The 19,962-nt window shown below is 37.4% G+C and overlaps 1 protein-coding gene and 2 long non-coding RNA genes across 6 annotated transcripts in view; 1 reads left to right on the top strand and 2 right to left on the bottom strand.

The window, feature by feature from the left end:
• The window catches only part of LOC138189767 (uncharacterized), a 38,615-nt gene extending 37,170 nt beyond the window's left edge, over positions 1-1,445 (bottom strand). The window contains exon 1 of the long non-coding RNA XR_011176108.1: positions 1,275-1,445. This is a non-coding gene — a long non-coding RNA (uncharacterized LOC138189767). The remainder of the gene's footprint in view (positions 1-1,274) is intronic.
• Positions 1-19,962, bottom strand: part of blo (bloated) — a 170,077-nt gene that overhangs the window by 76,754 nt on the left and 73,361 nt on the right. The window lies entirely within an intron of this gene.
• The window catches only part of LOC138189766 (uncharacterized), a 113,560-nt gene continuing 95,026 nt past the window's right edge, over positions 1,429-19,962 (top strand). For 2 of the 3 annotated variants that reach the window (XR_011176107.1, XR_011176105.1), the window contains exons 1-4: positions 1,429-1,681; positions 1,822-2,137; positions 2,828-2,900; positions 2,987-3,090. This is a non-coding gene — a long non-coding RNA (uncharacterized LOC138189766). The remainder of the gene's footprint in view (positions 1,682-1,821; positions 2,138-2,827; positions 2,901-2,986; positions 3,091-19,962) is intronic. The other variant, XR_011176106.1, reaches the window with a different exon arrangement.

The raw sequence follows: 19,962 nt of genomic DNA, 5'->3' as shown, positions 1-19,962 counted from the left end.
GCTTTTTCGTTCGTTTGAAATTGTGCGGAGAAATCGATGGAATATGTTTTCATGTTGCATGTTGCTCAAGAATTAAATTCGCAATAGAGAACGCTCTAATTGCTTCCGTAGTAGATCAGTTAAAAGTTATAAATTTAAGGTGAAAGTAATATATAACTGTATCGTGTAACAAATGATGAATTTCATTGGGTTTAATTTAGATTGAAACTATTGCAGTTTATTAGAAAAATTGAATTACTAAATATCCATATTATCACAGATTTACTACCAATATTACCATTGTAGTTGCAGCATTTATAATTTTCTCAACAGAAATATATAAATGTAAATATACGTATGCTTTCGATTATAAAATGCAATTCTCTAACGTTAATCTTATGAAAATTAATTACTAGCATAAATATAATTTTGATATTATATAAATGACTACGATTTTGAAAGGTGAACCAGTTTAGGAGAAAATTCGCAAATAATGGAGAATGCTCGAACGAAGGTGTAACGTTCTTTTCATTCCAAACAAGACAACCTTGCAGGGAACATATCACGTGGGTGTATAACCGAGACGAGCGCTCAACTCTTAGGACGCAATAGCCTGAGTTGGGCGAGGTCGTGGTAGGTCGTTCGGTCCATACAACGCTCGATGTGAGATAAAGGTGGTCTCGTACGAAACCGAAAGGAACGAATATAAGCTCAATTTATAAACCGGGAACGGCATTCTTTGGTAAAGGCAACAGTCATGCAGAACCTGTCTTCTAATTGCTACGCTACGGAGTCTGCTATGTGCAATATGTACTCGCATATTCAGTAATTCGATTAAATATTATTGCGCGATAAATTCTATTTTATGTGTAACCAGTTTCAATAGAGTTTACTTTCTATTATACATATTATACTTCTATGTTGAATTCGTTTGCTGAAAATGAAACTAAGAATTCAAATTAATTTAAGGAAAACTTTGTTTATATAATAAATTTATGCAAGGAAAATTACAATATATTCTGTGAAATTAAAAGTAATTACGCAATTTTTTGGAAAAAGGATCCATAAGATAAAATGATGGATGGAATATATTGTATTAAAAGTTTTAGTTTTAGTTTGTTATGATTAGCTACGTCTGAATTGATAATTATAACAGCTCATATACGATATATATAGTTAAATTGTGACAAGTTCGTATCATCTATTTACACTGTTATTTTTTGTCTGTCATCAATAAGATAAGATAAGATATATATAAACAAAATTCTCTATTTAAATACAATAATAATACAAACGATTACTGGGATGCCAATCTCTCGTAGAAGACTCATCCAGTATGTCGGCAGAAAATTCCATCGGAGATCATGCACCTAACTTCACACACGAGGACAATCGCGTACAGCAATCACGCATGCGCTGGCGGACTAAGAACGACAAATACTCTGGCAGTAGGCGGATCGGTCGTTACGTCGATAGTCTCGGTGCATCGTATTCTCGCAGATGTGCATCCTGTGCATGCACCACTCTTTCTCTCTCTTTTTTATACACACTTTCTATACCTGTCTTTTGCACTCTATATACCCGCCTCCGTGTAAATCGCGAATTCCATCGAGGATCAACTATCGGTCCACACTCGACGCCGGCCATCTTCTTATTGTTTCTTGTTTGCGATTTCTACGTACATATGTGGCACACCTTCCAGGTATACATGTATATCAATGAGTTCACTAGGTTAACGGTTATCTCCCGATATTCCCTTATTCTCGTATTTCCTTGAACACTCGCGAATCAGAGAGAATTCTTTACGAAACAAGCATAAATACGTAAAAGATATGTTTATAGGTAGGACGCCCGTTCGACAACACGATTCCCGCGATTCTGTGCGAATGGAACGCTGGAATGAAAGGAATTGGAAGAGGGAACGAAGGAATTTTTTTTAATGTGATGAAGTCGTGGGCAAGTGGTCACATAGTTACACTTGTATGCGTAGAAAAAGGGTACACCTACTCGAATTTCTCCATGGAAAACTTCATTTTCCTCCTTCGTCGGTCATCGTTCTGATTTTGTGTGATTTGCATTTATCTTGCCTTTTTTATAAATGGGGTTATGTACGAGTATATATTCTGTATACGGTTGTGTACAGCCGTGATTATGAGAGGTAAATAAAAACATATAACCAAATTCTATAGAGTTGACTATACAATATTAAGCTATTGTTAGGTTTAGCAAATCAGTTAAAATATTTTCTGTAATAACATAAACTCATCCCTGAAAATCATAATTCAATTGTGGCAATTGACTGTTTACCAACTACTGAGTTAAGGTATCATTTGTCGAATAAAGTACGTACTGTAATGTACGTACACGCGCATATATTTTTTCATATTTAAAAAATTGGTTGATTAGTTGCTTGATCTCAATAAATTCAGAACTACCTTATGAAATATAGTTAGTCTATATATATAATAGAGTTCGTTGCATTCTGGTTTAATGTTTGTAGCTCGTAAAGTTTCTATAACCTTTATATCTCACGCATTTAATCTACGTGTCAGTTGGGAACGCGTGTCGCTGAAATTACGAAAGCGATCTCGGACTACCGTAGCACAGACTTCTCGTTTACATCGCGTCGAACACGATGTCCATTATCTGTCAAGTGTGGTTTAAACGTAACCTTATAAAACGTCGAGAATAATCATCAATGTCGATGATTATCGACAGTTCGAACCGAGCAGCATGTAATTATTTGCAAGGCGGAATTTTAAAAAAAGTGTCCCATTTCGTTTTCCTTCGCGCTCGTGTTCAAGTGCCGAGAACTCAACGATTGCTTAACTTAACCGATGCCTCGTAGATGTGGTGTACGGTTCTATACGGTGCAAAGAGAGAGGAAAAGAGAGCTTCGGGGTACGAACGACACGTGAACGGTTCGCCTTTCCATATTATTTATCTCTGGCCGCTTTATTAACGTCCTTCCTCCGCGGCTTATTAAATAAAGCAATTCCCTCCGTAGGTGACCTTTGGCCTCGGCGCAGATCCTGCAGAGATATCGGTTTCGTTTTCACCGTGACGCAGTGGTACGCGCGCACACATCGCAGTACACACCTTTTGCCTTTTGTAAGTGCATACAGTACGACGATTAATTCGTGTCCGTGAGTTCGTTACGCGTTTCGTTTCTCGCTCCTCCGTAGAGCGCTATGGAAGATGATGATACGGTAACTCGTGGTAGAAGTATGATTATATTACGTGTAACTCGAAGGTGCGGATTTACGAGGTATACTCGCGTTAATCTCCAACGTGTTTATCTTGTGTTTTTAGGACCGCAACATTTAAATGGTATGTCGGTCTCGTGACTATATTTTCATACTTTTTAACTCGTTACCTGAATCCTTTTTTTGCCGTTTGATACGGCGAGTGCAATAATAGATATTATACTATGGCTGATATATTACAATTTATTTCAATCTTCCGTTCACTATCCACATATAAATAACATATTATACAAGTTAGTCAATAAGTTTGTAGGTAACTTCTCTTTAGCTTCTGTTGTAAAAGAGATATCCAAATATTACTATACGCATAGTGATTATATGATGTAACACCGTTGTTGATGTATACTAATGTATGATATCAATTATAACATAATAATTGCATCAGTCAATTTCACACTTCTGGCATGTTAACCCATCAATTAATCAAACAAATACTTATCAAAAACAACAACTTTTGATATCCTTAAAGAAATACGTGTGAACTTATTATACAACCTGACATATTAAAAAACAATAGCTGAACGTAAATTTACGTTAGCGATAAGAAATATTTTTTCCATTCATTTCTTAGACGGACGGAATAATTTATTTATTGACCTAACCCCTTATGTAGTCTATAAAATCTTTCATTTGAATCGACACGATACTTCTACGAAACACTTTTCGCGCATAGCAAATGAGCATACTCGTACACATAGATAGCTGTATCTCCTATAGTACTGTATAAATTCTGCATTTATATTCACTGTTAGGTTCATGCGTATATATGTATCGATCATTAAGAAGCGTATTATCCTAAGTGCGCATGGTAAACGGTATGCATCGATACAAACACGTTCATATGTGCGTACCGTGTACCGTTTACGCCGTCAGTGAGCAGTGCTGGCGTTACACCGTAGGTGAAGGTACGATATTGAAAGTATGGTCCCGTTTTGTTTGCGTCGAATTTGTACCGTGTGATCGGGCGTCTGAGTCAAGTGTTTTGGTTCGTGATCGCTGGTATGGTTCGATCGCCGGTATCAGGCGTTAACGACTATTCACATGGGGTGCGAATGTTGTGTGCCTCGGCATCGGTTACGAAAATCTCGAACTCGAGAGGTCCGCGCAGGTGCAACCAGATGAATAGATATACACCACAGCCACGTATACACGGTGTGGGTGAAGGTAAAATTAGAGACGGAAAGATAAGCGCGTACGGTTGCTCAATAATAATCTAACGTCGCTCGGTTGATTGGAGGTTCACAATGGGCCTCTCCTGGCGTTTTATCGACGGGTGTGCGGCCAACCTACGAGGCCAATAAATTACGCGGGAAATAATGCTTAATAATTCGTACGGTTTTTGCACCGTATAAATCCGCGTCAAGCTCAAGGTTTCGATTCGCTTATTCGCAGCAAGCGAGAGATAGTGTCTATTCATGCATAATGCAGGTAACGAACGTTCTCGGTTCGTGATCCCTGGCCGATGTTTGCTGTTATGTAGTAAAAATGGAACGGACTTTTATACGGTGTAGCACGCGCAAAACACGGAATGTAGGTGAACGAGAGAGCTGATGGCGAAAAGCGATGGCGATGCACAGTTCTTACCGATGTCGTTTAATTAACTAGAATTAATTCATTGGAATTTTTCGTAACGGATGATGCATAGGTTATGCGGGCGATAAATTACATAAGAAATCTTATTCAGACTAATTAATTACTTAAATAAATTCATGCGGCGTTGTATCGCGTGAAACGAGCAGGCTCCATTCGTAATTCACCTTCATTAATTTACATCTAAATATGGTGTAAGTTCGAGCAACTACCATACAGGCATGAATAATCACTCGGTGTCGAGGATTTTTCAAGAACTATTGGTAACGTTGGTGAATTGAAACTGTGTACATCCATTTTTGCTACTATTATACGTTGCCTGTGTTGGACGAGAGCCGGTGAACGTTCGTGTTTTTCATCGATAAGGGATGAGACGATATTACGGTAATATCGATCGAGGCGAACGAGATAGAAACGTCGAAAGAAACGTAGGCAAGATACGCGTAGAATAACAACCTGTTGCTAAATTAATCGCGTACTGCTCGTCTAAGTTCCGAGTTCAAACTTGCAGTATATTAATTTAATCTTGTATTAAGAGGCGTACAAGTGGATCTGGTCCTCCTAACGTTGTAGGCCGTGTGTTGTTGCATTAGCACTTGTATTGATATATATTAATCACCGGTAAATTACAACCGCGGTAGAATGTAAATATTATCTGTTGCTATAAACTACCACTTGTCAGAGACAGAGGCAGGTAAATAGCGAAATATCGCGAAATGCGCGGTGAATCGCAAATTGACAAGCTGACTCGTAAATCATGTGATCGTAACTTCCGCTTTATTTCACAGAGAATGGTATCGAACCTGGAGTAGGTTATGGAATAATCGAGTAGATTTTCTGATTTATTTTATCGATGTCTGTATACTACTGTTCATAAGTAGCCGCATACTTTTGCCATTTTGAGTAACAGTAAAACACCCATATGCTCCTTCTAAACGCGTTTTATGCATTATGAAACTTCACGTTCTATAGCAATCATATTCCTTCTTTCATTTTGTTTTATCTCACGTTCTTTCCTTTAATACGAGTTTTCGTGTCCACGGCATATTCCAAAAAGGGAACCCAGAACGCGTGGTCTCCCCGTGAAGAGTTGCGTGGGCTCCCGTGTTGAATTGCTTCGACTATCCACACGTGCACTTCAATGTAAGATTTTTCATTTCCGTCGTAGGAAGGAAGTTTTAAAGCTTTCATGATTTCTGTTCGCCGTTTAGATGGAATGTGACCGATGGCTGAATGCAAAATAACCGACTCTAAAAATCGGTTCTTGCATTGTGTTGCAATTGTAGGTATCTATGGCTATTTCCTTTCGTACTTCTTTTATTTATATTATTATTGATATAATTTCTTCAGCATTTATTTAAATTTCAAGTGATAAAATATTAGTATAATATATGATTCATATGTATATGATATAGGAAGATATGAAAATACTACCATTGAACTAGCACATATATAGTGATAATAATTCCAATTATCCACCTATCAGTACCATTAATCAGTCGTTTTCAAAAAAGGATTTTCAATTGGACCGACGAGTGCCGGGAAAAAATACGATATACATAATATGTAATCAGGCTATCGGTCTTGACAAGTGACATGGACTTGATTAACATCGGAAACAACCGACTCGGTCAACGCGACATGCGTACCAATAGGACACAGCGCCGGCACAGATCGGATCTAGCGAAGTCGGGGCAGCCAAAGCAGCGTACGGGTGCAAATTAAAGGACTGATCTATCGATCCTTTCCTACCTGTCGACGGGCGAGATAGCTAATACCAGTCGAGGAATATATATAATGTGCTTGCACTGTCGCTCAAAAGTTAAGGATAGGTCAGTGGAGATATACTGACAAAGTTATGACTCAAATTTAAAAAAATTATAGTCAGATAATTATATGAGAATGAATAGCTTAATTTAATTGATTCTGTTTACAGATCTATTAATTGATACTGTTTACACTTAACTATTATCGATAACAGAAATCGTTTTCGGTCACGAATAATCCTTATCGCCAATGAAAACATATTTTTAATACCGGTAACTAATATTGGTGGCAGAAATTATTTTTAATTAAAGGTTATCGTTATTGACTATGAGCATATTTTTTGGTTACCAGTACTCGTATCAATACACACGCAGGTGACGAAAACATTTTTACTTTTTTTTCGATCGTCGTCAATTTTTATTGAGATACAATCCTATAGTGGATAATTTGTAACTTTTGAACGATGAAGTATATTAACATGCATTTACGCTCATGGTATACAACATTAGTATCAGTACACGTACATCACATGAAGAATACGAACGTGACTGTATACAGTAGCCATATATGGGTGCAGAGACGTTAGTGGTCAGTCCAGAGCGTGTGTATGGTGATGTTGAAGCGGTGCCACCATCTTTATCTCGGTCACGGCGACTCCGTGAAAGTGAGAGCCGTTTCTCCCTGATGCTTCGACTACCTGCACGTACGCATTATCCAGACAATTCCCCTTCGTTTGCGAGAGCTCTCTCTCTCTTTTCCCTCCTATATTCACCTCTTTTTTTCGTGGTTTTCGCATCTGGGTCGCGGAGCACCAACGATCCGAGATTGATTCGTAACTGGAACTACGTGCTTCTTGCCTGTTGGTGGTCGGAGGAAGAAAGTCGTTCGAGATCTCATTGTCTGATTTAATGGATATTATTCGGATCGAAATGTATGAGATATGTGCGTGTGTTGAATTGTTACAGGTATGAGAAAGTTATCTTGTCATATGTTTCCGGATTTAAGAAGATAAGCATCTAGGGTTTAGCTCTTAAGAAGATGAACGAGCAACTGAATGTTTATGAGATTGACAAGTTAAAGTTTGTAATTGAAAGTTTGATTTAATCCAATATGATTTTTGTATAATAAAATATTCTCTTATATTGGTTCTATACAGGGTGTATCATACTATGTAGGACTCACTTCAAGAGTAGACAGGAGATTTCAATGTACGTATTGTACTTGTATCTGGATTTTCAAAAGATTGCGGAATTCTTTGGCACGATGACTGCAAGACAAATGCTATTTCGAGCACCGTCTAAGAATACAACTTTGAAACAAGGTCAAGTAGGACACACGTTCGTATCAACTTTTCTCATTGTTTTTGTGCCTCATGTCCACTCCTAAAGTGGGTCCCACGTATTGTGATGTATCCTGTAGTTTTAAAATAGAAATAATCCAATATTCTATCGTTTCCCTGTTTCATTGGGGGAAAGAGGATGATATTTTGTTTCTTATCATGGTAACCCCAACATATAATAATTGAAACATTTTGAGCGATCTTTATAGTTTGTGAGGCGTAATCTATAATTTCTTACAAATTCTGTACAAAATCATCATCAATAAACAATCTTTTTGCCCAAAGTATTCAACATTGTACCAACTTGAAACTACCTCACGAAGTTACAGAAACTACGAAACAGAACATGAAATTAAAATCAGACAAGACAATTTTTCATTGCATTCGACTCTTCAGGTGTCCCTGACGTGTACTGTCGTCCCGTTGGTCGCACCGGTAGTATTCTTGCGCGTACATGCACGTCCACAATCGGTTTCCTCCGTTTTTGTCTCGTACCACGCGGCTTCCATGTATCTCCCGATCCGTCGTGGCAAGTTGACGTACGCACGGTATACGTGTCACGACGCGACAACGCGTCGCATGTATCGCGTTTGACGCAACTGTCGCCAGTATCATCGTTCCCCCGTGGACATGAAATATTCGCAGAAATGTTGATCGATCGATCTTAATGATCTGTCGTGAAACATACGAAAAGAGTACGCGTGCAGAGATCATCCTTAAACGATCCTGACAAAAGGACGTAAATGACCGGAACGTCGTCGATCATTTCCTACGAGGCAGTCCGCATCCTCGGGTTAATGTATAATGTCGCAATTACGGTTATAAATAGTACATTGCGTGATGTGTTAAATGTTAAACCTAACCCGGTTATCGTGTTCGATAGCGACCTTTTTCAGGCGCTTGAATGTTTGGAAATCTTACGAATCTATCAAATTCTTAGTTTTCACTTTCAGTGGAAATTCGAAGATTTTGAGGCGATTGTTTTCAGAGTGTAGCGGCACATCAGTCAACGGAAGATTCGAATCGGGAGAGACTTATATTGTTGTGCCTTGGAGCGCCAACGTTGTTTTGGTTCGCTAGGTTCAAGGGTAAACGAACTCCGGACAAAACATTATCGCCGTTATTTGTAATCGTCGACTGGAATTACATTTGAACCTTTTACAATACTATCGGTCGATATAAATAGACGAACGTGCTCTCTAGGACGATCATTATAGCGAGCGACACTTACGTCCGGCATACACTATCTCTGTACTTGTACTTAAAGTGATTTTAATGTACGCTGGCTATCATAATTTTATTATTTGTCTCTTTAATAAATCAACACGTATAATAATCCACCTCAGAGAATGATTGGAAAGAGGAGTGTTGATTTGGAAAGGGTGAATCTGGCTATATTCTTGAAGGGGTTTTAATAGTAATTACTGTTGCTACATAAACAATACTAACAGTACTCTGTATCATTGGAATTAATGATAGAAAAGCTTCTTCGTGTTATCGATCATTTCTCATCAGGTATTGGCCTCTGATCGATATTAAATTGAAATAACAGTGTTGTTAAATTTACCAGCACAATCAATCTTCGTTCCTTTTAAGCGTAGTTGAAAAGAATAGCCGTTGGCAAGAAAGAATTTCGACGATTTATTATCTTGCAACATTCAATAATACCAGAAGTCACAACCGTGACTAATATCTGTATCTCTTATTTTGTCTTATTTTATCTCGATTTTGACAGAAGGAAGCAGACATACCTATATTTTTCAAAAAGGATTTATGCAAAAAGGGACTACGATTTTCCAATTATTTTATATTATGCTACATATACTATATTTTACATTATTTTCTGTGTAATTACATATTACTTTTACTTAAACGTTTTTCCATGATATAATATCTGTTTCAGCGATCAAAACTTTTTCGTAGACAAATCAAACTGTAACAGACTTAAAAGGTCGACAACGACCGACGCGAGTATGATTCATCGAAGCAACTTTTCTGCATAGCATCCCTCAGGAAATTGGTTGTAGTCGATTGGTCTTTTCTTCATTGAGTCTGATCTTTTTCCACGGAATTATTAATTCTCCGCCATTATCTGATTACGATCGTTCAATTAAAATACACCCTGTAATTCGAACCTGATCCATGAAGAAGCATTTACACGTCGACTATTAAGCTTCGAGACTCGTTGCTCGGAACGTGTCGATACGTCCACCACTGGATATTCATTTTCTTTCTTTTTTTTCTACCCGGTGATTATCGTCGTTTTCGTTTTTCCTAACACTGCGTCCACTCTAACCGATCAGTCAAGTCGTTATCTTTTTCAAGTCTATCGAGGAAACGTATTGAAACGGAATGACAGCGATCGAACTTTTCAAACTTTGATAGATTAACAGTGAATTTTCTATTTGCTGTCCATGAACCTCCTTTACAAGTTATGAGATGGCTTCCAGTGTTCAGCCTGTTCGTTTAATGTATTTAATAACGTATACAGGTATAAGAGTAAGCTTTGAGGATGCAAGATATCGAACGTTAGGAGCCTGAGATTATATGAATATCTAATATGTTGATTTTTAAATATTGCTTCAGAAAAATGGAGAAATAAGAAGGGAAGTATAAAACTTTTCAGAGAGTCCAATTTAGATTTCTTATACGTTTTGTTTATTTTATGTTTCTTATGATATCGTGGTAATCTTTATAGTTATTCTACGCTGAATTGAATTCTTATCTACGCTTCATCAAATTAAATTCCTATCTATTACTTCTATCAACTGCATTCGCAATCTGCTATAGGTTGAATTTAGTTTATATGTAATGTAATAATCGTCTTTCGAGGTATGTTATTTAGGAATTATTTTTTAGTAAAATTTAAAACTTCAGAACGAAGCGTTAAAAAGTGGAATGATCTGCTGTATAATTATATACAAATTTATAATCTTATTTATAATTCATTAAATTAGAAGAAAAATGAAACCTTATTCCTTCAGACAACGATAAATTTGCAATTCTCTTACAGTTATCTTTTATAGATATCGTGTGTGTCATACATTTTGATCATTTTGAAATTTCATTAGTTCTATACTGGGAGTCGATCATGGTAATCTTAATAAAGTTTGAAACAAATTCGAAAATGTATAAAATCTGCAAAAGCTTTGATGTTCAAGTGGATTCATTTTTATAATTGATTATAATCAAGGTAACTGTAGCGGCACTCGACAGCAAACGCTCCAACGGTTTCTGTCCTGTGGCTCGCTACACAAAGACCCTATCCGTCGGACAAGATAATTGCCAGATATCGATACATTCAGAACATTTTCAGCTAACCTGAGGACCCTCTATAAATCTTAGGATTTATTTAGCTAAGGTCCTCCAAAGGAACAAATAGTCTTTATCTCAACAGTCCCTATATCTATTACCCACTACGAGAAGATGCTGGAAGTCTGCTTTCCTCACGTGCGACGCTTCCTGCTAGCAACTTTCTCTCAAGGGTGGTTAGCATCCTTTTCCAACCAACGACTCAGAATTTAGCCAATTAACAGCGACGTCCATTTCCCTCACTTTCCGAACCAACGCCTTCCTCAACGAATCCGATGATCTCGTATCCTGAGACACGCCCCATCATAGTTTTCTTATGCAGCATCATCGTGAGGAAAAAGTCAGTCGCGAGTCACCTGTCCGAATTGATAGTTGGTAGTTGGTAGCTAGACTGAATCCGAGTTCCTCGACCTCTCTGGCAATCATCGTCCGAACTCGTAGCGCATGTCGAATCGTATCTATTGATTCGTATTATATATTGAATCGTATCTATTGAACTTGTATCCGCGAACCGCGAACCGAATTTAACAACCGCGAGTTTACGCCAAGTGTACTCATTAGATATTATCGTTAATAAACATTTATTGTTAAACAAATTCGAGTGTTCCTTCAATCACTATCACGCCCTATCACCTCATAACTATTTATACCGCATTCTGCGTATTTACTAAACGTACGTGTCTAATCTTTATGTACATAAATACATTTCCAGATTGGTTGCAAATTCTATCACCACGATTAAGGCAGTTACGTGGCATTAATGAAATGAAATTTTAAGAAATATAACACACATAATATATCCATAAAAATATTTTACTGTAAATATCCAAATACTTTCATGAGTTACTGTATATACAAATTATTTGCAGAGCGGCTGTAAACATAGCGCCCACGCGTCTCGCGTCAGAAAAGTCATTAAAATCCCTCGACGTATTCGTATTCGGAATTTCACCTCGCCCGCGCAACAATGAACCTGTTCGCCGCTTTGAAAGCAACCACGTACAAACACGGAGAGGCTTTCGATTCGTTTCAGGAAATTCTTCGCTTTCGCGTCGCTCAAGATATTATTCAACAAATTATCGCTTTCAGTCCGGCACCGCCGTCCTTCGGGAGGTTGTTTCGAAACATATCCGTTTTATCTGCGATCGGGGACTTTCTTCGAGGTGGATCGTGATATCCCCCGCACTGGGAACACAGATCTACCACTAGATGCCTTCAGAATCTCTCGGCGCGCTCGCTATCTACGACGTTCATCTGGCAACGGATCGCGGTATCACTAATACACAGGCTCATTTAGATTTATGCACCGGGAGCGCGACACATTCCGCGCCGAGACACCGTCATCCTCCGTGTACTTGCAGAAAATCTTTAACTGTTCCTCTACGACTCTTTGCATGTATAGTGATATATGGCGCACTGCGATTTTTAACTCTGTTGCGTCCTTTGGATCATTTTCCATCGAATCGTATTTTTCTATTTTTAGAAAATTTCTTAATCCGCCAGCCACGGCGATTTTCATATTTTCTGTACAGAATCGCGGGTGAAATTTACAGTATAAGTATTTAGACACTTTGCGATGTTAACTTAAATAAGATGCTTTTTGCTGCTTTCACTTTTTTTTTTTGTTATAAATTTGCTAATTCATTCGTGTTATATGCGACTTATGATGTAAAGTACTAAATGAAGTAAAATTTGTTAGAGTTTTGCAATAATATATTTAGAACTGGTAATGTATATCTTGTACATGATCAATGGAAATGAACAGAGTAAATAGCAGATTTCGGCGTCGCCAGCGGCTAAAGGATCAAAGATCTGAGGGGAATATGAAAACATTACCATTGATATTCTTAGAATATCAACTTCTTCGTATTAGTCACTGTAAGACAGGGATCTTACGTAGAGCCAAATTTTGGGACAATTTACAATTAACAATTGCAACTTTTTATTTCTGATAATGAAACAATATTTGAAATGCTTCGATATTTCGATTTTAAATTAATTGGTCAAAATATAAATTAGAAATGTAACATTCTTATTTTTCAAATACATATAGAACTGGCTAGTGCGACAAACTGTGTAGCGGCTTACAGGAATCATTTTCTTCAAATTTTGAACTCTTATCTCGTGCTCGTGTGTTTGTCCTAAGGCTGTATCGTAAGTACATGTTTCGTTTGTAATAACTACACGAGGTTCGAGACCAGACGGAAGAAAGGATTGCAAGAGTCAGATCTATCTTCCAGCTGGATGTGCTCGGCTTCGATATTTTGATTTTAAATTGATTGATCAAAATATAAATTAGAAATGTAACATTCTTATTTTTCAAATACATATAGAACTGGCTAGTGCGACAAACTGTGTAGCGGCTTACAGGAATCATTTTCTTCAAATTTTGAACGCTTATCTCGTGCTCGTGTGTTTGTCCTAAGGCTGTATCGTAAGTACATGTTTCGTTTGTAATAACTACACGAGGTTCGAGACCAGACGGAAGAAAGGATTGCAAGAGACAGATCTATCTTCCAGCTGGATGTGCTCGGCTAGATAAATGCGTCTGCAATGCAGTTACGTGTTAGTGAGTCAGTGGAGCTTCGTTTCTGTTCCTTTGGGACGTGTTTCTGTTGTCGGCTTCGTACAAGCTGTGTAGGTGGTTTTGGAACTGGGTGCTCGGTATTTTTTCATCAGTGAAAGTGAAAGTAATGGTAGTTGCATGGATGATTGAAAAATTGGGTGCCCTTTGAGAGACTCAAGTGTTTTTAGAAAAATTTGCGATAGTTTAGCGGTTATTGTTTTGCCAGATATAGGCACAGATTTAAGGCTGAACACATTATTGAAAACGTTTAATGTAAAATAGAGAAACAGTATAATTTAGTAAATAAAGAGGTGCCCCAATTTTTCCAACAGAAGTATTCCAACAGAAGAACCTTCATTTTGCTGATCGTAGCTTACTTTATTAAATCCTAGGAATTTTTTAATTTTTTTTATCCCATCAATTTGATTAAATTTACCCTCTTCTACATAGGCCATTTAGTTAATTTGTGTAATTCATTTATATAGCTTAAATTTCTATATAATACAATCATTGCGCCGATTACTTGCGATAATACAATACACGTACAAGTTTTTACAACGATCCAATGTATTCGAATGTCAATATTGATATCACAAAACCTTAAATCATCGTTTTACGTTTGCTAATATATATGCGTAATTTTTTAATTTTTTTATTCCCTCAATTCGATTAAATTTACCCTCTTCTGCATAGATCATTTAGTTAATTCGTCTAATTCATTTATATATATAACAGAATTATTGTGTCGATTCCTTGTGATATTGTAATACACGTACAAGTTTTTACAACAATCTAATGTGTTCGAAAGTCAACACTGATATCACAAAACCTTAAATCGTCGTCTTACGTTTGGTAATATATATTCAAAATTTTGTAGGGCAGTAATTTGAAAAAGTACAAAAGGCTTCCAAAAATGTGTAACACTGATCTATATATTCATTACTGTTGAGGTTATCTGATAGAGGAACGCGTGGATGAATTTGTAATAGAAACATATATTGAAGTAAGTATAGGTATAAGTACAGGTATAGTGTATGCTGATCCAGATCCTCACACTAGCAGCGTTACATTACAATAGAATGTGATAGGTAGCACGCTGTTACATTTATAGCAAAGAACATTGTCAAAAAATTAACCTTGGTGTGTAACTCTAACTAAAAAGTCACAAGAAACAGCAATAAAAATCTACTTATATCTCTTTTGTTTCTAGACCTTGTAACCCAAAACAACATTCATATTCAAGAGCACAATAATATGGACCCCTCCCTTTTTCAATTTTTTGCTTCACTAAATTCTATTCTCTTCGTAACGACGGTGTCCAGGTCACGGGTATACAAAAGAAAAAGATGTAGAGCTTTCCTAGAAGTAATTACTTGAACAATTACAATTCCCTAATGATAGAAAACGAATCAATCTCGTTCCTTTTTGGTCCAAACAAATTGATTCAAAACATTAAAAAAAAATGTCCTCCCACAGTATTCTGTATATTCGCAGTTCCAAGTAGCAATTCCATCACACTCTGTATTTCCATGCAGCCTAGACGACGAACAATGCGAGTTTCAGGGGATTTGTTGTCACGGCGTGGTGAGTTACATCGCTCGAATCCACCACGCCTAGCCGTGCATAAGCCGGTCCCTTATCCGACCGGAGGAAAACGATGTTTTAAGCCGTTGCTTCGTTCGTTCCTTCTACTCTAGCGCAAGTTGAGCGGATCGCGCCGCTTCGAGGCAGATTTATAAGCCGCGAAGGTGACGCACGCCTCATCGACGTAGACAGGATGGCGTTGTGTGCGCTATTGTGTGCAACGTTACGCGCGCGTTATCGCCCGACTATGAAATAATCGCGTGATTCCCCGGAATCGGTAAGCAACTTGTTATTATCCTGTCGCGTTCGCTGGGGCGCGCGGCGCCAGTCGCTTTATGATATACCGGCAACCGGCCATCGATCTCCTACGATCTCATGATTTATTCTGGCTTGATGGTACGAAGCGTTTTTGCCGCGGTGTGAATAGGTTACGAGCACTTGAGAGGATCTCTTCGAGCGTAACGAAAGACAAACGGGTTTTGAATGGTTAAAAATGTTATGAATTTAACCCTTTCGGCGCTACGAACCCATATATGCATCCTGAAAAATCGTTCAGTATGGGCTATAAACGTGGTTCCAGTTATACCATTCCGAGTAATTGAAGTTAAAATATCTGTCACAATAATGGTTTTTCTATACAGGTGATATATTTACAGAGTACAAGTTAATATATTTCTTCTACAATATTACGAGTATTGTATTAGTAATAACAAATATATGATTCCATTAAGAAGGACGATTTTGACATTCGCATGTCCTTTACGCATTCTCCTACAAGAAAACTAATTACGTCAAATTATGTTCTTCTCGAAACCATTCAACTATTGTCTTCTCATTAAAATCGTTACATACGTAATAACCGAAGTGATTTTCCGTATATATCGTGAAAACTTTGAATTTAGTAATATCTAGAGTATATAAGTACATTTTCTTCCGTTAGATATTAATCAATTTATTTCTATCTCGACCTCTTTCGTCTGGAAATGGATTTGGCTTACAATTCTTTACGCTCATCCTTCTACACTCTTTATATTCGAGGCTATTACACACTAACCTAGTCGTAAATTTAGTTCGTCTATTTTTTACTTAAGTTTACTTAATCCATTCTCTCGATACTTTAATTAATTCTAACTTGTTCTGTTAAATATACAAAATACCTAAATATATAAGGTCTTTCATTTTGTCCGCCACTTTTATCCGTATGCACGACAATGTATAGCTTACGTTTCACTGAAGTCCATTCTTCTCGTGCACATAGATGAAACTGCTTCGTTGTTAAAGGGTTAACGATGAAACGAGCGTGACCGCGAAGTGTAACACCCGCGCTCATGCGATTTAAAACGGCGTTTTTTTCACCTGGGATAAGGTCGACTGCCGTCTAGGCGTGGTAGATCAGGGCGGCCCACCTTTCTACGGCAACTGTATACCTTGACAGAGAGAGAGGAACAACACGCTAGACAGAGATGGAATCTCATTGTTCTCCGCGTTTATGTGCAAATACGAAGGTTGCGATACTAAAAGGCGTGCCGTGGTGAAAAATCGCGCATGATCGGGATGCTCGTAAATCGTCGTTGTAATGATTATTTATAACAGGCGCGTAGCCGCGTTTACGGCTGTCCTGACTCGTGGGGACAGTTAACATTTAATAACGTTTCAATTACGCCGCTCAATGATTGTGCCACTTTCTGTTCGACGAGCGTTAAATCATGCTAGATTGCGTGGAATGCGCCTGCACGCATTGTGCGTGCCAAGCATATGTCGAACACGATTGTTCGCACAGATATTAACGCATTGTGATTGATATTCGCGTACGCGGCAAATCGAGATCAGTAAAGTGGGTAAGGAGGTGCACGCGTAAGTGGGATGGAGCGAGCAATTTCTTGGAAGATCATAGAACTGTTGGTTCAATTTCGTACACTACCACTCAAAAGTATACCGATACTTGTTTATTTTTAATAGAACGTAAGTTATTATATGCAATTATACAGGGTGGTTGGTAACTGGTGGTACAAGCGGAAAGGGGGTGATTCTACGCGAAAAAATAAGTTGAAAATATAGAATAAAGATTTTTCGTTTGAGGCTTTGTTTTCGAGAAAATCGACTTTGAATTTTCGCTCGGTACGCGTGCACTTTATCACGTCTCGTTATAACGGATCTCACTGTAGATCGTTGTCTCGATAGAAAAATTTAAAAAAAGAAAATAAAAAAAAATTTGTATTCTATATTTTCGACTTCCTTTTTCGCGTAGAATCACCCCCTTTCCGCTTGTACCACCAGTTACCAACCATCCTGTACTATACTTTACTATAAAGGAATATGTAGTATCGTCTAATTATATTACAACGCATTTGGCACTTTATATTATTTACTTATTGAAGGTATTACAAGTTTCGGGGATATAATTACCTTTTTAATTTAAATGGTTCAATTAATATCATTGTCAGTCACTAGACGCTTTTGTGATACCATTGGTAAGTCTAGTCAATTACCAACGATCCGAACGACAAGTAACATATCAAATTAGTGTATGTTAGAAAAGAATCGTTATCGTTAGAATGGATAAAGCATGATAGTGTCAGATAAAATCAAGATTATTTTTGTGAATATTAAGTTCGTTACGGTATTGTTACATATGTCGATTTTGGGTCAATATGTATGCATGTATAATACACATATAGCTTCAGCTTGTTCAGTGTACATTTTAATCTAACACAAGTGCATAGTATTTTGATTATATACATTGCTCCACTTTATCCAGTCTACGTTTTACCGCCTAGTTTTAGACACAAAAGAATAGATAACGCGAGAAGTGGCGCTGAGAAAACGAGGCATTTAATTTGTTCTCCAATATGAATGGGTTGAAAGAATGTTACATACTTATACTGTGGGTAAATTTTCCTCGATTTAATGTTGAGAAATGGTGCTCTTCAACAAAGAACGATAGATGATCTACGTATGTAGGTAATTGTAAGAACCTAGACAAAGAGCTACTTGATAACTGATATAGATAGTAATGGTCTAACAATCTAGGTAAACTAATTAAACGTGTTCGAAAAAGATTTTCTATATCTACTTGTACCTTGCTTTAACTTAATAAATAGCATAAGATCGGTATCGTTGGAAAGTGAAAGGAGCTTGAACTTATCGTTTCTCGAATCAGAATTTAAAAACTCATTAAATAAGCGGGCTAATAAAAAAGAGAGGGACTGAAAAAATGTTGTAATTTAGCGCAGGAAATATGTAGGCCAAGATAAAGAACGGTGTTTATTCACAAATAAAGGCTTTTAATTTGATATCGAAGTAGGAAGCTGACATTGTAACACCATTACACAATAGTACATTCACCAGGATGATTCACACAAGATTGATACCTTAAATTTAAAACAATGTCGATAAGACGAGCAAAAATCGCAGGTTCGCCGATGTGTCAAGCGCGATCGTAAATTGTTCTTGAGTAATCTCGACAAATAAGTAAATTATTTATGTCTTTTTCAAGATTTAAACGCGTAGCAATTTTAATTATTTGAATTTCATTCTTTTCTTGGATTCTTCTAGATATTATATTAAACATAGATTAGCGACAAAGATAATAGATATTAATAGACTATAAAAATACGAATTTGCATAATTATCCACTATTTGTAATAACAGAAACAAAAGTATTTCATCAAATAAAAGCACGTCGGTAAAATTGGATACCACTTAAATTTGATACATATTCTGAAATCATAACTTACCGCCGTTAAAAATTCATTCTATAATCGTCTTTAATATACGACTGATCGCACGATTCCTCAAGATTTATGTGACAAACTTTTTCGCCTGCGTTTTGCAAGAGGATATCACGTTATGGCGGTAAATTCGAAGCGATCGGACGCGCGTAGGTATAATTGCGGATACATGGAGGGCACGCCGATGATTATTAAGTAAGAGACACCTGTCAGACCAAACGAACGGACCACGGCGTTTGCGAAATCCTGCCTCGAAAACTATCCCTGGCAACGCTACGTTCTGACAACCACTGATTTCATTCCACAAGGCGTCAGAACCGATTTACGGCGCGACATGAATGCCGATAACCTGGCACTCTGCATAACTCATTTTCTTCGTGGCAGCACAGAGCGTGGTGCGCGAGCCCGTCTGATCTGCGAACGCTTTTTCCTCGCCCAGCGCCGTAAAACGACTAATTTCGTCCAACTTTAAGGTTGGTGTCGGTGAAATGTAATCAGGTGTTGTAATCAGGAAACGGCTTGAACCGTTCCTTATCGATTTTTCATGAAATGTTACTGTTTTTTTTTTTTTTTTGGAAATATTAGCGTGTGAAGTTTCGTTGTATAATGTCAGGTTACACGAAGTGAATGTTAATGATATAGATAGAGAATAATGGTGAATGCTGTCGGTATAGATACAAAATAGCAGTGAATGTTATCGGTATAGATCATGTACATTATGTTCGGATGTATTAGCAAACCTATTAGTCTCGTATGAAGTGTGATGATTTAACCGAAATCTTAAGGAAGTAATTAATTAGTTGGAATTTTGTATTTGTACAAGTTAAC

This window comes from Bombus flavifrons, chromosome 2 (genome assembly GCF_040668555.2).
Source record: "Bombus flavifrons isolate JBK064 chromosome 2, iyBomFlav1_principal, whole genome shotgun sequence".
Taxonomy (NCBI): Eukaryota; Metazoa; Arthropoda; class Insecta; order Hymenoptera; family Apidae; genus Bombus; species Bombus flavifrons.
Note: the sequence above shows the minus strand (reverse complement) of the source record. Positions and strands in the feature narration are given on the sequence as shown.